The sequence below is a fragment of the Xenia sp. Carnegie-2017 genome, unplaced genomic scaffold (genome assembly GCF_021976095.1).
Source record: "Xenia sp. Carnegie-2017 unplaced genomic scaffold, XeniaSp_v1 HiC_scaffold_19, whole genome shotgun sequence".
Taxonomy (NCBI): domain Eukaryota; kingdom Metazoa; phylum Cnidaria; class Anthozoa; order Malacalcyonacea; family Xeniidae; genus Xenia; species Xenia sp. Carnegie-2017.
Window position 1 is genome coordinate 8,691,595 of NW_025813481.1, and position 16,780 is coordinate 8,708,374.

At 33.9% G+C, this 16,780-nt stretch overlaps 3 long non-coding RNA genes across 3 annotated transcripts; all 3 read right to left on the reverse strand.

Moving 5' to 3' along the window:
- Positions 1 to 5,556: 5,556 nt before the first annotated feature.
- On the reverse strand, positions 5,557 to 6,584 carry LOC124438082. Its single transcript, XR_006945968.1, has 2 exons — positions 6,413 to 6,584; positions 5,557 to 6,120 (listed from the first exon to the last, which is right to left on the reverse strand). It is a non-coding gene; the product is annotated as an uncharacterized LOC124438082 (long non-coding RNA).
- A 4,316-nt stretch (positions 6,585 to 10,900) lies between these two features.
- On the reverse strand, positions 10,901 to 12,726 carry LOC124438080. The gene is made up of 2 exons (XR_006945967.1): positions 12,112 to 12,726; positions 10,901 to 11,277 (listed from the first exon to the last, which is right to left on the reverse strand). It is a non-coding gene; the product is annotated as an uncharacterized LOC124438080 (long non-coding RNA).
- Positions 12,727 to 14,279: 1,553 nt separating this feature from the next.
- On the reverse strand, positions 14,280 to 16,779 carry LOC124438078. Its single transcript, XR_006945965.1, has 2 exons — positions 15,282 to 16,779; positions 14,280 to 14,995 (listed from the first exon to the last, which is right to left on the reverse strand). It is a non-coding gene; the product is annotated as an uncharacterized LOC124438078 (long non-coding RNA).
- Position 16,780: the final 1 nt, after the last annotated feature.

Here is a 16,780-nt window from a genome sequence, read left to right on the forward strand (position 1 = left end):
AAGTTATTGGTAAAATGAAAGATGAAGCTTCGGGATTAGTAGTTAAAGAATTTATTGGTTTAAGAAGCAAGATGTATAGTTATATTAAAGATAATAATAAAGGAGATAAAAAAGCTAAAGGAATTAAGAAAAATATTATAAAAAACAAAATAAAACATGAAGACTATAAACAAACACTATTTGAAAACAAACAAATGCATCATACAATGAAAACAATTAGAAGTGTAAACCATCAACTTAGTAGCTATGAAATTAATAAAGTATCACTCAGCTGTTTTGATGATAAACGGTATATATTAGATGATGGTATAACTACTAGAGCTTATGGTCATTATTTAAATGATAATTAAAACTTATTTTAATATACAGTTATAATGTGTAGTAAGTATGTAGCGTGGGCCTCTGTTAGAGTAAAATCATACATACCTGCTCCTCATGTTTGACTACATATCACATAACTGTTTGTAATAAGTAATTAATAAAAACAGTCTACCGCATATATACCTTTTATAATAACTGTTTCTGGAGGTAGTTTATAAAAATTAAATTATTAACACTTGATTATTAACACTTGATTATTATACATGCGCTGATGAAATGTGCTATTACATTAAACAACCATTGTTGAAAACATGCACTAAGACACGCGCGCTGCTACTGATATTTTAATAACACTTGATTATTAACACTTGATTATTAAAGACGGTTTTTTGAAGAGCATTTCTTAAGCCTCTGTTATTCTCGAATATTCTTCGAATATTCATCGAATCCATGGGGAGGCGACCCCAATTTTTCACTTCGTGAAAAATTTTCCCAACGTCGCCTAAGAATTATCATCTCCTCGATCACTTCGTGATCTGCGCTGCCGAGCCCCCTCAAAACCAATGCTTTCTTAACATTTGATTATTAAAGACGGTTTTTTGAAGAGCATTTCTTAAACCTCTGTTATTCTCGAATATTCTTCGAATATTCTTCGAATCCATGGAGGCGACCAATTTTCACTTCGTGAAAATTTTCCCAACGTCGCCTAGAATTATCGGGGGCTCCATCCCCTGCTCGATCACTTCGTGATCTGCGCTGCCGAGCCCCCTCAAAACCAATGCTTTCTTAACATTTGATTATTAAAGACGGTTTTTTGAAGAGCATTTCTTAAGCCTCTGTTATTCTCGAATATTCTTCGAATATTCTTCGAATGTAGGCTCTGAATTTTCACTTCGTGAAAATTTTCCCCACCGTCGCTTAGAATTCTCGAGGGCTCCATTCCCCTGCTCGAGCACGAAGTGCTCTGCGCTGCCGAGCCCTCTCCGAAACGATGCTTGTTAACATTTGTTTGTAAAGACCGTTTTTAAAAACATATAGATTCCAAATTTTACCCTTTGAAACAATGACTTTTTCATACAGCTTTACATGACCTTTTACTGAGGGACGCCTTTGAGCCATGGTCTTATTTTATGCTGTTATAAAGAAAGTTTTACTACTATATTGAAACAAACAATTTTTACACAGCTTTTTACATGACCTTTTACCAGAGGGACGTCTTTGAACCATGGTCTTATTTTAAGCTGTTATAAAAATAGTTTTTACCCAAGGTTATACGTAGTATAGTACATGGGGGATTATAGCGCACTTTTCGTGCGCTAGAACCCCCATGTACTATACTACTTTCAAATATATATGATGTACATTTATTTCATATAGCACGTTTTGAAAGCATTATTTATACGTTGTTTATTTAATCGCTTTCATAAATATGTATTTCCTAGGTGAAAGTGTGTCAAAAAGCGCTCAAATACTGGCAAATCGCATCGACAAAATATCTATAACAAATTCAACTAAAACATACAAATGAATGTAGTATGAAAGTAAAATACCTTTTCAGCATTTAAATCCATCAAATGGTTGCCCCAAAGTCCACACAAATACAAGGAAAAATAAACGTAAATATCAATGTATTGAAGAAATTGTGTTGTTTCTCATTTGTTGACCAGAAAATAGTCGTATGTCACTCGTATGTACTCGTATGTTACTCGTATGTACTTGTATGTTACTCGTATGTACTCGTATGTCACTCGTATGTACTCGTATATTACTCGTATGTACTCGTATATACTCGTATGTACTCGTGTGGTGTTTTAGTCACGATCGTCGAAACTGACGTTATTTCCAGTCAACAATGATATAATCTTCAAGTTGTTTTGGGATTTTCAAATATTAAGCATGGTATCCGTGTTTGTAAGTTTTTAACATTTAACTTTGTTGAGCTTTGAAATAAGTAAAGCTCATATTTCACTTGATATCAGTCATAAATCGTTAAAACGCAGGATAGGCAAAAAGCACTGTAAACATAGCTTTAATTTGGTCGGTGAAAGACTGGCTTCAAAAAGCGTGTCGTTTGCGTTTACAACTAGAATCGCAATGTTTTCTTCTTATCTTATAGTAATTATATCGCTTTCAACTTCCCCTTCCCCCTGCTTATGTCTTGGGAAATTTTATGAATGGAATTCTTTGCTTGTGATAGTTCACTCGTGAATAAAAAGTAAAAACCGTCGACGCAAATCAACATTGATGGTATTTCACTTATAGTATTGAGATTTCATTTATTAACTCAGAACATTTTGATGCTTGTTTACCAATAGTGAGACATAATGAAGTTCGAGATATAACAGCACAGTGGATGGCAGAAGTTTGCTCGACAGTTGTGAAAGAGCCACAATTACAACCTCTTTCTGGGGAAGTGATATTACCTCGTACAGCCAATAGACAAGAAGAAGCGAGACTCGATATTCGTGCTAAAGGTTTTTGGTCTAGACAGCAAGATGCATTTTTTGATGTAAGGGTATTTCACCCAAACGCGTCGAGCTACCAAAACACCAATCTACCTGCACTCTATCGTCAGCATGAGATGGCTAAGAAAAGGGAATATGGTGATTGAGTAAGAGAGATTGAATATGCTGCTTTTACACCACTGGTCTTTTCAACATCAGGTGGTATGGGGAAAGAGACTGCAATTGCTTATAAACGGCTAGCTGATCTGCTGGCACAAAAGAGAAAGCTGCAATATGGCATCACGCTAGCGTGGATGCGTTGTAAACTGTCTTTCGCACTGATTAGGTCAGCAATTACTGCGATACGAGGAAGTCAATCTGCCTCAACTCGCGAACATTCTTTAAATATTGACCTAGGTTATTGGGAAAGTTGTCTTTACATTTGACTGTCCCTTTATCATGGATATTTTTAAAAACTGATTTTAGTCATATGTGATTCAGTTTTTTTAACATTTATATTTGTAATAGATAATAATGATCATAATAAAATACGTTTTCAAATAAATATAAAAATTCATACTCCAAAATAAAATTTTGATGCTTGTATGTTGGATCTGTTTTCATAAATTAACTTGAGTTTCGAGACAAAGAATTGAATGTCTATCCTGATGATTTTATTTGACTTGTTTATGTTAAAGAAAACGATAAAATTTAGCTTCAGCATTTAAGGAAAGTACCTTGTCACGACGTAAAAACTGTAAAAATTTCAACTCAAAGAAAATATGAAATCGGTATCTAACGTATTTCCTCTGTTTAGTCTCCCCTTCTAATAACTTGAAAAGCATAAAAAATGATTATTTTTTTTCTTTTCAACTGAGAGTTATTAGAAGGGGGGGCTAAGGAAATAAGGTAGTTTGATAGCGCTCCATTGAACTTCTCGTTCTGATTGGCAAATTATGGAACAATTGGTACATTGAATAATTTCTTGATATAGGGTAGACAGCCTGGCTGAAGTTATTAGACAGTCATTAGAGTATTTTCTGTTAAATTGAACGAAATATTTTTTTACCTGTGATGACATTATAATACACAACACATACAAGAGGAAGTCGTCCAATTAGTACGTACTCAAAATTATTCGAATTTCAGACATCTCTCTCTCCACCTTCCTTTGTACACGAATGTACCATATTTCGCTAATCGTAAATCTCTCTTTGCTGCTTCAAATCAGCATAACTTGCAGTCTTTAACCTGCTCAGCTTTTATATTTAAATGTTCAATTGATGCTTAGCTTGCGGATTTTTGATCTCAGCCAGTCAGTAAAATATTTACTAGCACAATTCTTCACATGTTGAAAAATGGTATGTTTACTCAGGTAACCGAAAAGGATTTTAAAATGTCATTCGTACGAAGCAAAAGTTTAGCAGCTCTCCTCTGCTCTACGAATTGTACACATTGATCATACACATTGATCATGCACCCTTCTCTTTTTTTGCATGCTTGCCTAATGATGACCTTTCAAGGTAGTTTAAACGGGTCTGTTTGGTTGCCCTAAAATCCCGAAGGTGCCTATGATATAAATGTGTGGGTCAGTATAAGAATGTGCATGGCTGATACGTTTCAGAACAGTGCGCTTTATTCTCGCTAGAAAGTGTGAGGATTTGAAAGTAGGGGCAAGAAGTTGTAAGCATATCTCAAAGATGGCATGTTTCCTATATAAATTTCAATGAAGTAATTGATCATTAACAAGGCAACCGATAATATTCCATAACATTCCGAAGTAGAAGCTTGAAATAAATCACACACCCAAATAAACGACAAATGAAGGAAAGTTTGAGCGACGATTTATTACTGACTAGTGCAACTGTTATCAAGAAAAAATGCATGACGAATAGTAAAACAAAATAAAGGTGAAGCCATTTTTCAAACATTTTGCAGTGTGAAGAAATCTAGAAGAAAACAACTTCTGACCTCCTACTCAAATGCTTATGGAAAAAGTTTACAGTGTACACAATACAACATGAAAGTTAATTTAGTGATGGAATATCTATGGTTGAAAGAAGGGAAACTTTGGACAGTTCAGACGGTTTGTCGAAAGGATGGATTTTTGACGTTAGAGAGACTTCCAGTTTTCAAGAGGCGACTGCAAATTCGGGATAGAATCATGAGCTGAATGATGAGTAATAATCTTATTCGAATGAGTGAATAATGGTGCGAAAGCTGGAGCAAGACAGTAAAACTTATTGCATTCTCTTAACCAACATGCTCTTCAAATTGTACAAAACCTCTAGTCCATTTGACTGATGTGTGTCCTGCCTGGTATGAATTAGAGTGTAAACCATTATCTGCATAATTAATTCAGACACCTAGATCCTAGATTTGGTTTGTTTCAGAAATTTAAAGCAACCAACTAAACATGTATAGCGCACTTAACACTGTGGTGTATATGTTGTGTCTTATGATGTAATCATGTGTAAGACATTTAATCTCAGTTCAATTTACTTAAAAAATCACCTAATAATCATAATATTGCATAATATTGCAGATTGCAATAAACAAAAATAAACGAGCAGAAAAATCTTATTCCAACTGAAGCTAATGAACAAATGCCACCATGCAGCTCAAGTTTGGCGATCTCTGTGTATTGGGTAGTGAAACGTCTTAAACTGCCCTAGGTGTAGATCGATGTTGTGTGAAAACCTGATGCGTAAGTGTAGAAAATTCTCGTAGCACCTGCGCAGCTGACATAAACAATGCCGTTAATGAAAGACATAAAAGTCGGACAACCAGCTAAGACATATAATTCTTTCGGTGTTTTATTTCATCGTGATTGTAATAAGTAATGTATTTATCTATTATGGGCCGGAAAATTTCCTTTTGAATACACTGTTCTGTTTTTTTCTCGCGACACCTTTCTTTCGTTTAGCAACTTTCCATAGGCCTAGACCGCCTAGTTGGCTATTTTTCACGCTTATCGTTCTGTATTAGCTTACTTTCAAAAATATGTAAATGGATCCTTTTCAATTGTTTCGGTGTTGCCATGTTTTTAGTGGCTCAATCTTCTCTTTACGGGTGATGTAATGAACGCCTACCTGATCTGATTTTCACGTTGATGTTGTCAAATCATTCATCAGTGACATCTCTTGACTCTCGTCATCATAATGCAAGAAGGCTCTTGCTGTTTATTTCTTCAACAACATTCTTATTGCTGATCCTCAGCGAGGTTGGACGGCAAGTTGCAACGTTGGTCTTCAATTCTCTTGGACTGATAGAAAATTATCGTTTCAAAGAGTTGATTCTCGTCGGCTTTTTTAATAATTTCAGGATCACATCTTTGATCGTTCAGACGATGTTGCTGTAGGGAGAAGTATGATGGTTGTTTAAAAATAAATATGAAATATATTTATTACGGTATACGATGTATTCAAATACAATATACTGGCTTAAAACTTCTGATTTGCACATGGACATATTTTCAAAGTTTTTCTCAATATTAGACACATACATGCATTTCTCTATGGCTCTCAAGTCAGATTACAAAACATCGCTAAATATCGCAACACAATTACTTTCATTTCCATATGTACTAGTCGTGAGCTACAAATGTAGTACGTAGACACATGTACTAACTGGATATATATACTTACTTGTAACTTTTGGATCAGTGAAAACATTTGTTTGACGTTTCTTTTATTTGCACAGAAAATCTCCATTTCGCCCTGTTTAACAGTTCCACTAACTCTTCTGGAGTATCTCGTCTCTTGTTTTACAAAGACTTGCGCAGCTTCAAATGAACTGATGAAAATGTGATTTCTCGGTGCTTTTATAAGATGTTCTCACGTGTAATTTAATCAAGCCATTATCATTTGTTTTCAAGATGGTTGAATGTTTATAAATTTTATTGTGATTAATTGATTTGGTGTGGTTGATAAAACAAATGTTGAGAAAGTTGTTACAATGACATGTGAGACATGCACGTGAATGAATGTGATAAAAAAAACCAATTTAGTTCATCACAAATTGTGACTTTACACTTTACCAGGCTTTTTGTCACCATAATAAAATTTACATGCTTTTAATCCACTATACATAATTAAATGAAATATTCCAAACAATTTTTGATCAATGTTTTTTTTAATGGAGACGGTTTCAGCACATATTGTTTAGCATTGTGCACAGCAGATGTATTTTAGTTTATTTTTTCATTGATTTTGACAAAAAAGAGAGTATTTTAAACGCATTTTTGCAATAAAACAATCAACTTTAGCTGGTGCATATAGATCTTAATTGGTTTTGGATGATTTGGAAGACTTAAACGAAAATCAATTAATTTTAAATGTACGTTGTGTTTAGGTTTTTCTTGTCATAGTAAAGGTGTATGCCTCTGGTCAAAACACTAAATGGCATACATTGAACATTATAAATAAGGATAGACCACAAAATTTTATGGAAGTGTTTTGCTTCATCATCCCGATGACACCAAGCCTTCAATAAAAATAGTAGGAGCAAACAGACCACATGTAGATATTCCAATAGTAAACTTTAATCGTTCACTTTCCTGATTGGCTGTTCCTAATTTCGGAACGATTATCATGCACTGCAATTTAGATAATAAAGTTCTACAGTTTGAAAAATACAATAATTGAGCTGGACTAATTTCGCCATGCAACTTAAGTAAAATTAGTAAAAACTCCTTGATTTTAGGTAGAGAAAAATCTTAAATTGCTCTAGGTGTAGACATATGTTGTATAAAAACCAGATGCGCAAATATAGAAAGTTTTCGTAGCACCGGCGCAGCTGATATAAACAATGCCGTGATCGAATGATTGAAAGTTTGATGAAGCGCTAAATATACGAATAGCCATTGGAGTTGATTGCCTTTTGAAATTTGATTCACAAAAGTTGAAAACGACCAAGAATTATCGCACACTCTAGAAATTTGTTTAAGACACCCATATCAAAGCCTCGTGTATACGTCGTTCTACATGTTTTTTCAGATAAATTTCGACTAGCCTTTCAAGACGTAAAAATGACGTAAAAATGGCTTGTAATTTATACTTATAAGCATCTCTAGGGTTATCTATGGCATATTAAGCAATTTACGCCATTTTAACAAAATCGGACAAGTCATGTTGGATAATTTCTGCATAACTCAGCATTTACATGATGGTTCATCCGACCAAACACAAAAGACTATTGCATGAAAAAAGAAAAATTGTTTCGTTGTTTTATTTTATCGATGTTATAAATTTAATCCAATACATTTATAAATTTTTGCTAAATTTCCCTTTTGTACAGTTTTTAAAGCACATTTCCCCCCTTTTACTGTTATTTGTTGTCATTTTCCACGCTTTCAGTTCAAATTGGCTTTCCTTCAACGATGTGAAAATGGCAATCCTATTCAATTGTTTCGGTGTTGCCATGTCTCAGCAGCTCAATCTTCTCTTTACGGGTGATGTACAGAACGTCTACCTGATATTCACGTTGATGTTGTCAAATCATTCATCAGTGACATCTTGACACTTGTCATCAAAATGCAAGAAGACAAACAATTAGCTCTTGCTGTTTATTTCTTTAACAACATTCTTATTACTGATCCTTAGTGAGGTTGGACGGCATATTGCAACGTTGGTCTTCAATTCTCTTGGACTGATAGTAATTTATCGTTTCAAGCAGCTGCTCGTCTGCTTTTTTAATAATTCCAGGATCGCATCTTTGATCGTTGAGACGATGCCGCTTTGGGGAAAAAATGTTTGTTTAGAAAACAAATATGAGACATATTTATCACGGTAGTCAAGAACAACATGTATTCAAGTACAACATGCTGGCCTAATATTTTTTCTAATTTACATAGACTTGAGTTCGTCAAATATGAGGCATAAAAACTTGTAGTTGCATGCTTCTCAATTTATGCAGATCACAAAATATTTAAATCACAAAAGAATGGCACACAATTTAAGCCATTTCCATATAAAAGCCACAGTGTTGTGTATAATTTATTTACTAGACTCATGCATGTACTAACAGGAAATAAATACTTACTTGTAACTTTTGGATCAATGAAAACATTTGTTTGACGTTAGCGTTGTTTGCACTGAAAATCCCCATTTTGCTCTTTTTCAAAGTTCTACTAATCTGCTAGAGTATCGTTAAAGATTTATCATTTCTCTTTTTACAAAATACTAGCGTCGCTTAAGTGATCTGGTGAAAATGTGATTTGCCCGTGCTTTTATATTACGCTCTCACGTTTAAGTTAATCAAGTTCATTATCATTTGTTTTTAAATGCGTAGAATGTTTGACTTTTTGTGGTTTAATGTGGTTGATAACACGAATGTTGTGAAAGTTGTTACATGTGAGACATGCACGTGAATTTATCTCACAAACTACCAATTTAGTTTATCACAAAATTCCGAATGTAAGTTGTGTACCAGGGCTTTACGTCGCCATGGTAATGATACATGCCTTTAATCCAAAAAACACTTAAGTGGAAGATTCCGGGCAGCAAATTATTTGTTTGATTACTTTTTTGTTTATTCATAAATAAAATCCGCATTCATAGAATCATATTGTGACATAATCCGTGCTAAAGGAGGCCATAAACATGGAAGTCTATTTCCTAATGCACAGTCAGTTACAGTGGCGAAGCCAGGATTTTCTATGATAGCGTTTTTATTGAAAATAAAGTATGATATTTCGCATCTGTTTCGATTTTCTTTATCATGAGACAATGTGTAGTGTGGCACTCGTTTTCCTGTACCCTTATCTTAGTTCACTGGGTTGTGTGAATATTTTTACATGAAAGATATTTAAAAGGGAAGTGTTGCATTACATATGATGTCTTTAATAGAATATCCCCCAAGACTAACTTTAATTAATAATAAAGAGAAGCGTCGTGCGTAACTTGTCCAGATATATGGAGTGATTTCATGGATTAAAAAATTCCACTTTTGTAGGTCTTATCCTGTATTTCAAAAAAGCTTGAGTCAAACGATAAAATACTTAAAAATCTGAAAGCAGTATGTCAAATTTACAGCAATACATGGCATACCAATTGCCGTTTTGATAATTATAAGTTTAGGTGCGAATAACTTGTTTTGTTTTACATTTGTTTTATTGATCTGCAGTGCGCATGCCTGTGCAAAATTTTGTGTTAAATTAATTTTATCAAAGCCTCCAAATGTTGCTTACTGAACAGTCAGCATTCACCATGACACAGGCTTTTAGTTAAAGAGAAAACACGAGCAGACGTTGCACATGTGTATATTTTAATAATTAACTTTCATCATTCTCATTCCTGATTGGCTATTACTAATTTCGAAACGATTTTCGCGCAATACAATTTAGATTAATGGGCTGAAAAACAGTTTGCATCAAAAGAGAATTGATTAATTTCACCAGGTAGCTCATGGAAAATTTGTATGAATCCCTTGTTTCGGGTGGAGAATGGTCTTAAATTGCTGTACGTGTAAGTTGATGTTTTATATGAAAACCTGATGTTCAAATATGGTAAATTCTTACAGCACGTATGCAGCTGACATAAACAATGCCTTAAGGAGTGATGAAAAGATATAAAAATCGCTGGAATATACAAGTTGCTATTGGAGTTGATTGGCTTTTGAAATTTGAATTGATCTACATAGCAAAGAATTATGTTACTATCCGAAAATTGATTTAAAAAAATACTTCAAAACGTCGTGCATGTCCTTGTACATGTTAAAATCTGAGATATTTAGCAAACGCCACGTGCGGTCTAAAAATTAAGCTGCCGCGAAAATTACGCAAAAGCTGCGTGGAAATTTATACTTGAGCATATGCAAGGCTATCTAGAGCAATTAAGCCATTTACACCATTATATAACGACATCTTAAATGGCACGTGGTGTTGGATGATTTTCTCCATCATAACGACATTTTGTATTCTGTATACGATGGTTTATCTGACCCGTATTCTCAAACCAGACACATAAGACCAGCATACTGTTTGGTTGGTTTATTTTATTATGATTACAAATTTATAATAAGCAATGCATATATTTAAAATGTAAATTTAAATTTCTGTTCCCAACACTGTTCTGTACAGCTTTTGCGACACCTTTTTCTTCAACAACTATGGGTGGTCATTTTTCACACTTTCAGTTTTATATTGGCATTCCAAGATTTGTAATATGGGACAATCTCTTTGGAGTAACTGATTTTAGCGTTACCACATCTTAGCAGCTCAATCCTCTCTTTACAGGTGATGTACTAAACGTCTACCTGATATAAGTAAGTTTGTTCATTGACATCTCTGACTATTGTGGTCAAAATGTGACGAGGCAAATGATTAACCTTAGCTGTTTATATCTCTTTAATAACATTCTTAGAGCTGATCCTTTGCTACGTTGGACGACATGTTGCAACGTTGGTCTTCCATTCTCTTGGATTGATAGTAAATAATCCTTTTGAAGAGTCGATTCTCGTCTGCTTTTTTAATAATTTCAGGATCACACCTTTGATCCTTGAGACGATGCTTCTGTAGAGAAAAATAAGTTTGTTTAGAAAACAAGTATGACATATTTATTACAGTATTCAAGTACAATGTGCTGGCCTATTAATTTTCTGATTTTGCCCGTAGATTTCAGTTCAAAAATAGGGCATATATACGTGCAATTGCATTGTTCTCAAGTCATACAGATTATAAAACCTACATCACACAAGAATTGCTCACAACTTAATCCATTCCATGTATAATACCATGGTTGCCTCAAGTTCGATTGTTCTAGTAAGTCGAATTAATAACGTATTTACTTAATTAGAATTCACTATTTAAATTCAAAGGTCGTATGACAAGTATTGCGACCTTACACGACGTCTTTAAAGTAGTATCACTAAAAATCCCAAATTTTGAGCTTGAAATAGTAGAAATCACCTCAAAGTGTTCCGCAAAACACAAAAACATCTAATTTACACCATCGTTGATGGAGTGTTAAGCACTGACTAAGGCTGCGTTTACACTATACCGAATTTGCTCATCACGACATCTTCATTTCCTTTAAAGGGGTAACTGTACGGAGTAAAAGCTTATTAAGCTGATAGATTCAGTCCATTTGATTGTGTTTCTGACGTTGAACATCTTCACTGCCTTTCAATATAAATAATATTCAACCTGCTACGATAGCAATCCGGTATAGTGCAAACAGGGCCTAAAACGTTTTGGCAATCGTAGTATTACAAAGTAGACTTTCAAGTACATTAAATGTAGCCTCACTATACAATGATTTTACACTTTTACTTATAATAAGCCATTGTGTAATGAATAATTTATGTGCCAGACTCATGCATGTACTTACAACAAATATATACTTACTTGCAATTTTTGGATCAGTGAAAACATTTGTTTGACGTTTCCGTTGTTTCCAGAGAAAATCCCATTTCGCTCTGTTGCACAGCTCCACTAACTCTTCTTAGTATCGGTAAAGATATATTGTTTGTTGTCAGACTGGCGTAGCTAAGTGAACTGATGAAAATGTGATTATTCCGTGCTTTGATACGACGCTCTCACGTGTATTTTAACCAAGTTCATTATCATTTGTTTTCAATGCGTAGAATGTTTGACTTTTTGTGGTTTAATGTGGTTGATAACACGAATGTTGTGAAAGTTGTTACATGTGAGACATGCACGTGAATTTATCTCACAAACTACCAATTTAGTTCATCATAAAGTTGTGAATGTACGTTGTGTACCAGGGTTTTTTGTTGCCATGGTAATGATACATGCCTTTAATCCACAAAACACATAAATGGAATATTCCAGACGGCAAATTTTGATCGATTAGCTTTTTTGCTCATTTATAAATCATATAAATATAATGGTTATCGCTCAGGACATATAGTATTAGTTTAACATTGTGTACAGCAGAGGTCTGTTTTTGTTATTCCAGTAGTTATGTTGTTATATGGAAACTGCTTTTAACTATAATTCATTTTTCATCCTTTTTACAAAAGTGAGTATGTTTTAAACTAAAGGTAATTTTGCTATTCAAGTATTAGACAACGAACGAAGCCATTTTATAGAACTTAATTAATGTGGAAAATTAAAATGACCTGAATAAAGACGATTAGTTGTAATGATGTACGTTGAATCAGAACTTCTGTTGCTAGCTAACGATAAATAGCTATATGCCTTTGATCCAAATAATAAGTGGAATATGATACACAATAGAGAATGTAACTACAATAAAGTATGCTAGTACAATCGTTCCCATGACTTTAAGGCAAACAAAGTTGGAGAGAACGTCGTCTTTAGGATTATTCGTTGTTTGTATTTCGATTTTTATGCATTGGTAAAACCCACATTCCTCATTTCGACAAAAACTATGCCAACAGAGGCATTCAACATAAAAATGTAAGATCACGTGTATGTAATGTTAATTTTTCAAATTGTTAATGCATGATTAATAACTTACACGCTGTTATTGAAAATAAGACATAAAATTTAATTAAAAACTTTACGTCTGAGTTCACAATGTTGACTTATGATAAAGACGATGTGTGTGTAGTGTGGAGTAAAGATTCGTTTTCCTGTACCCTTACCTTGGTTCGCCAGGTTGTGAGAATATTTTCAGATGTAAAATATTCAAAGGGGAACTGTTGCACTACTCGTAATGTTTTTAGAATTTCATGATCTCAAAAAATAACTTAAACAAACAATTACAATTAAGTGTCGCGCGTTCTTTATACGTAATTCGCGTAGAAGATGAAGTTTCAAAATTTCTCTTTTTCCTATCACTTCCTGCAATGCAACGTTTAGGTGAAACGTTTGAAATTCTAACTAACATGTCTTTCCAGTTATTGTATATATGTCTCAAAAAGAAACTACGTAAGACTTTTACATTCTTTAAATAAACCAGAAGTGCGCATGTCCTGGCAAATTTCATTCTACAGTTAATTTTGAAAGAGGTGAACAGTTTGCATGCACCATGACGCAAGCTTTCCGAAGGTAAAAAATAACAGCAGACGGTCCAAATGTATATATTTCAATTGTTAACTTTCATCGTTCCCATTTGCCGATTGGTTGTTTCTCAATCAATGCAATTTAGATGATAAATTTCCAATGCAATAAATGTGTGGAAAAATAAGATTGCATCGAAAGAGAATTGACTTATTTCGTCATTCCGCTTACGTAAAATTTGTATGAGCTCCTTGTTTCGAGAAGAGAAAGGTCTTAAACTACTCTATAGGTTGATGATGTGTGAAAACTCGATGCGAAAATTTACAAAATTCTTAGTTCAGCAGGCGCAGCTAACAAATTTACCTCGATCAACAAGTATATAGAATTCCAATCAAACGCTAAAAATACATATGAAGAGTTATGGAGTTGGTTAGCTATCGAAATTTGATTTAATTTATACCTGACAAAGAATTATATCACTCTCTGGAAATTGATTTTCAGACTTAAATCAATTAACACGTAGCTAGTGCACGTCGTTCTGCATGTTATATCTGAAAAATTTAGCACTCGAAACGAGGCGTGAGTAAAATTGGCTTGGAATTTATCATTTGGGCATATGAAAGGCCATCTATAACAATTTACACCATTATGCAATGACATTTTCAATCGTACGTCGTTTTCAGTTAGATAAATTTCGCTATTACTTAACGACATTTTGTATTCTGTATACGCATGTTTATTAGACACATAATCAGACCAAACATAATACTCGAGCCCTCTGTTCCAGTAAACTATGCTATAGTAAACTATGCATTTATTTTATAATGTAAACTATATAATATCTCTTTCATAAACTGTTTCATATAGCCCTTTTACTCTTTTACTACTATTCATACTTCATTATTCACGCTTATATAGTTCTGTATTGGCTTTCTTTCAACGTTGTGTAAATGGCAAACCTTTTAACTGTCTCGGTGTAGCCATGGCTGAGCAGCTCAATCATCTCTTTACGGTTGATGTACGGAGCGTCTACCTGATATTCACTTTGATATTGCCAAGTTATTCATAAGTGGCATCTCTTGACTCTTGCATGTCATCAAAACGTAAGAAGGCAAAGAGTCTTGCATTTTATCTTTTAATAAAATACTTATTGCTGATACTTAGCGAGGTTGGACGGCATGTTGCAACGTTGGTCCTCCATTCTCTTGGACTGATAAAAAATTATCGTTTCAAAGAGTTGATTCTCGTCTGCTCTTTTAATAATTTCAGGATCACATCTTTGATCATTCAGACGATGTTGCTGTAGGGAAAAATATGTTGGTTGTTTAAAAATAAATATGAGATATATTGTTTCTTATGGTATTCAAATACAACATGCTTGCTAAATAACTTTTTCTGATTTGCACATGGACATATTCACTGTCACAGTAATATTAGACACATACATGCAGTTGTGTACGGCTCTCAAGTCAGATTACAAAACATCGCAAAAGATTGTAACACAATTTCTTTCATTTCCATTTATACTGGCTATGTTTAACGAATTATGCAGTAGACACATGAACTAGCAGGAGGTATAAACTTACTTGAACTTTTTGGATGAGTGAAAACATTTGTTTGACGTTTCCTTTATTTCCACAGAAAATCCCCATTTTTCTCTGAATCACAGTTTCACAAAATCTTCTAGACTTTCGATTAAGATTTGTCGTTTCTTGTCTTACAACGACTTGTGTAGCTTAAACACTAAAGTGAACTGATGAAAATGTGATTTGCCTGTGGCTTTATATATTGCTCTCACGTGTGAGCTAATCAAGTCCATTATACTTGTTTTCGAAATTGTAGAATGTTTATTTTTATTGTGATTATTGATGTGGTGTGGCTGATAACACGAATGTTGTGAAAGTTGTTACATGTGAGATATGCACGTGAATGTATCTGACAAATCCCATCGTAATGGATGCCATCGTAATCATATGTCTTTAACATAAACACCAAAATATGGAATGTTCTAGCGAGCAAATTTTGATCGGTTGGTTTTTAACTCGTCCATATATAGCTATTAGAGAGTGTTTAAAGGACGTATTTTTAACATTCTCTACACTCTCAACAGCATGTGTCTTTTTATTATTTTATATCATGCTGTTAAGAACTGCTTTTGTCTATGGTATTTCTTGTAGCCAAATTAAGAATATACGTAGTTTTCTAACTGAACAACAAGCTTTATAACCGTGTTGCTTGTACTATTAGTTGATTTGGTTTGATGAAAAACATCGTTTTTGAAACTCTTGCATATTGAGCATATATACATGAGGACCACCGGTACTACTTGAAACGTCATTAAAAGAGCATTGTGAAACATGTTCTACTAAAATGTAACTGTGCATATTTTGACTCGAATTGTTTAAAACAATGCCCTTACTGGCTTTACATATATATTAGTTAATTTCTTTGATTTGCACGCACATATTCTCAGCAATTTTGAAGATAGTATAATCAATTCACCGTCGTGACGGTCATGTCATACATAGAATATTTCCTCTCCCAAAATAACTTAGAATGGTACGGCTATTTAAGTTTATTGAGTTTCTCGTTACATATTTTTTCCAGACATGGAGTGTCTTTGGAATTTGCGCAAAATTTGTAATTTTTATCATATTCTTAAAAGTGATGCGTGGGTGAGGCGGTAAATGGGTAAAAATGCCAGAAATTGCTTTAAGCGTATGATATATTTTTTCTTAACGGTCAAGGATTTTTTGTGATTTTTTTTTAATGGATATATCCTAGATGACAATTCTTCGACAATTTTATCACAATGTCAAGCCAATCATATGAAGGCAAAACATGCCAAATTCCGAACTCGACAAACAACTGAAACAAGAATTGAGGTTTGTACAAATAACGGCAGCAAAAAAAACAACAAAATTTATTTTGTCTGTAAAGGTGATCCAACAATCAACTTTACTGTGCCGCTTTACCTGTAGCCACCGTGATATGTTTTTATCATTGACGTTTTACCTGTAGCCACCGTGATATGTTTTTATCATTGACGTTTTCCGTATCAGAATCATTGTTCTGATTTCAAAAG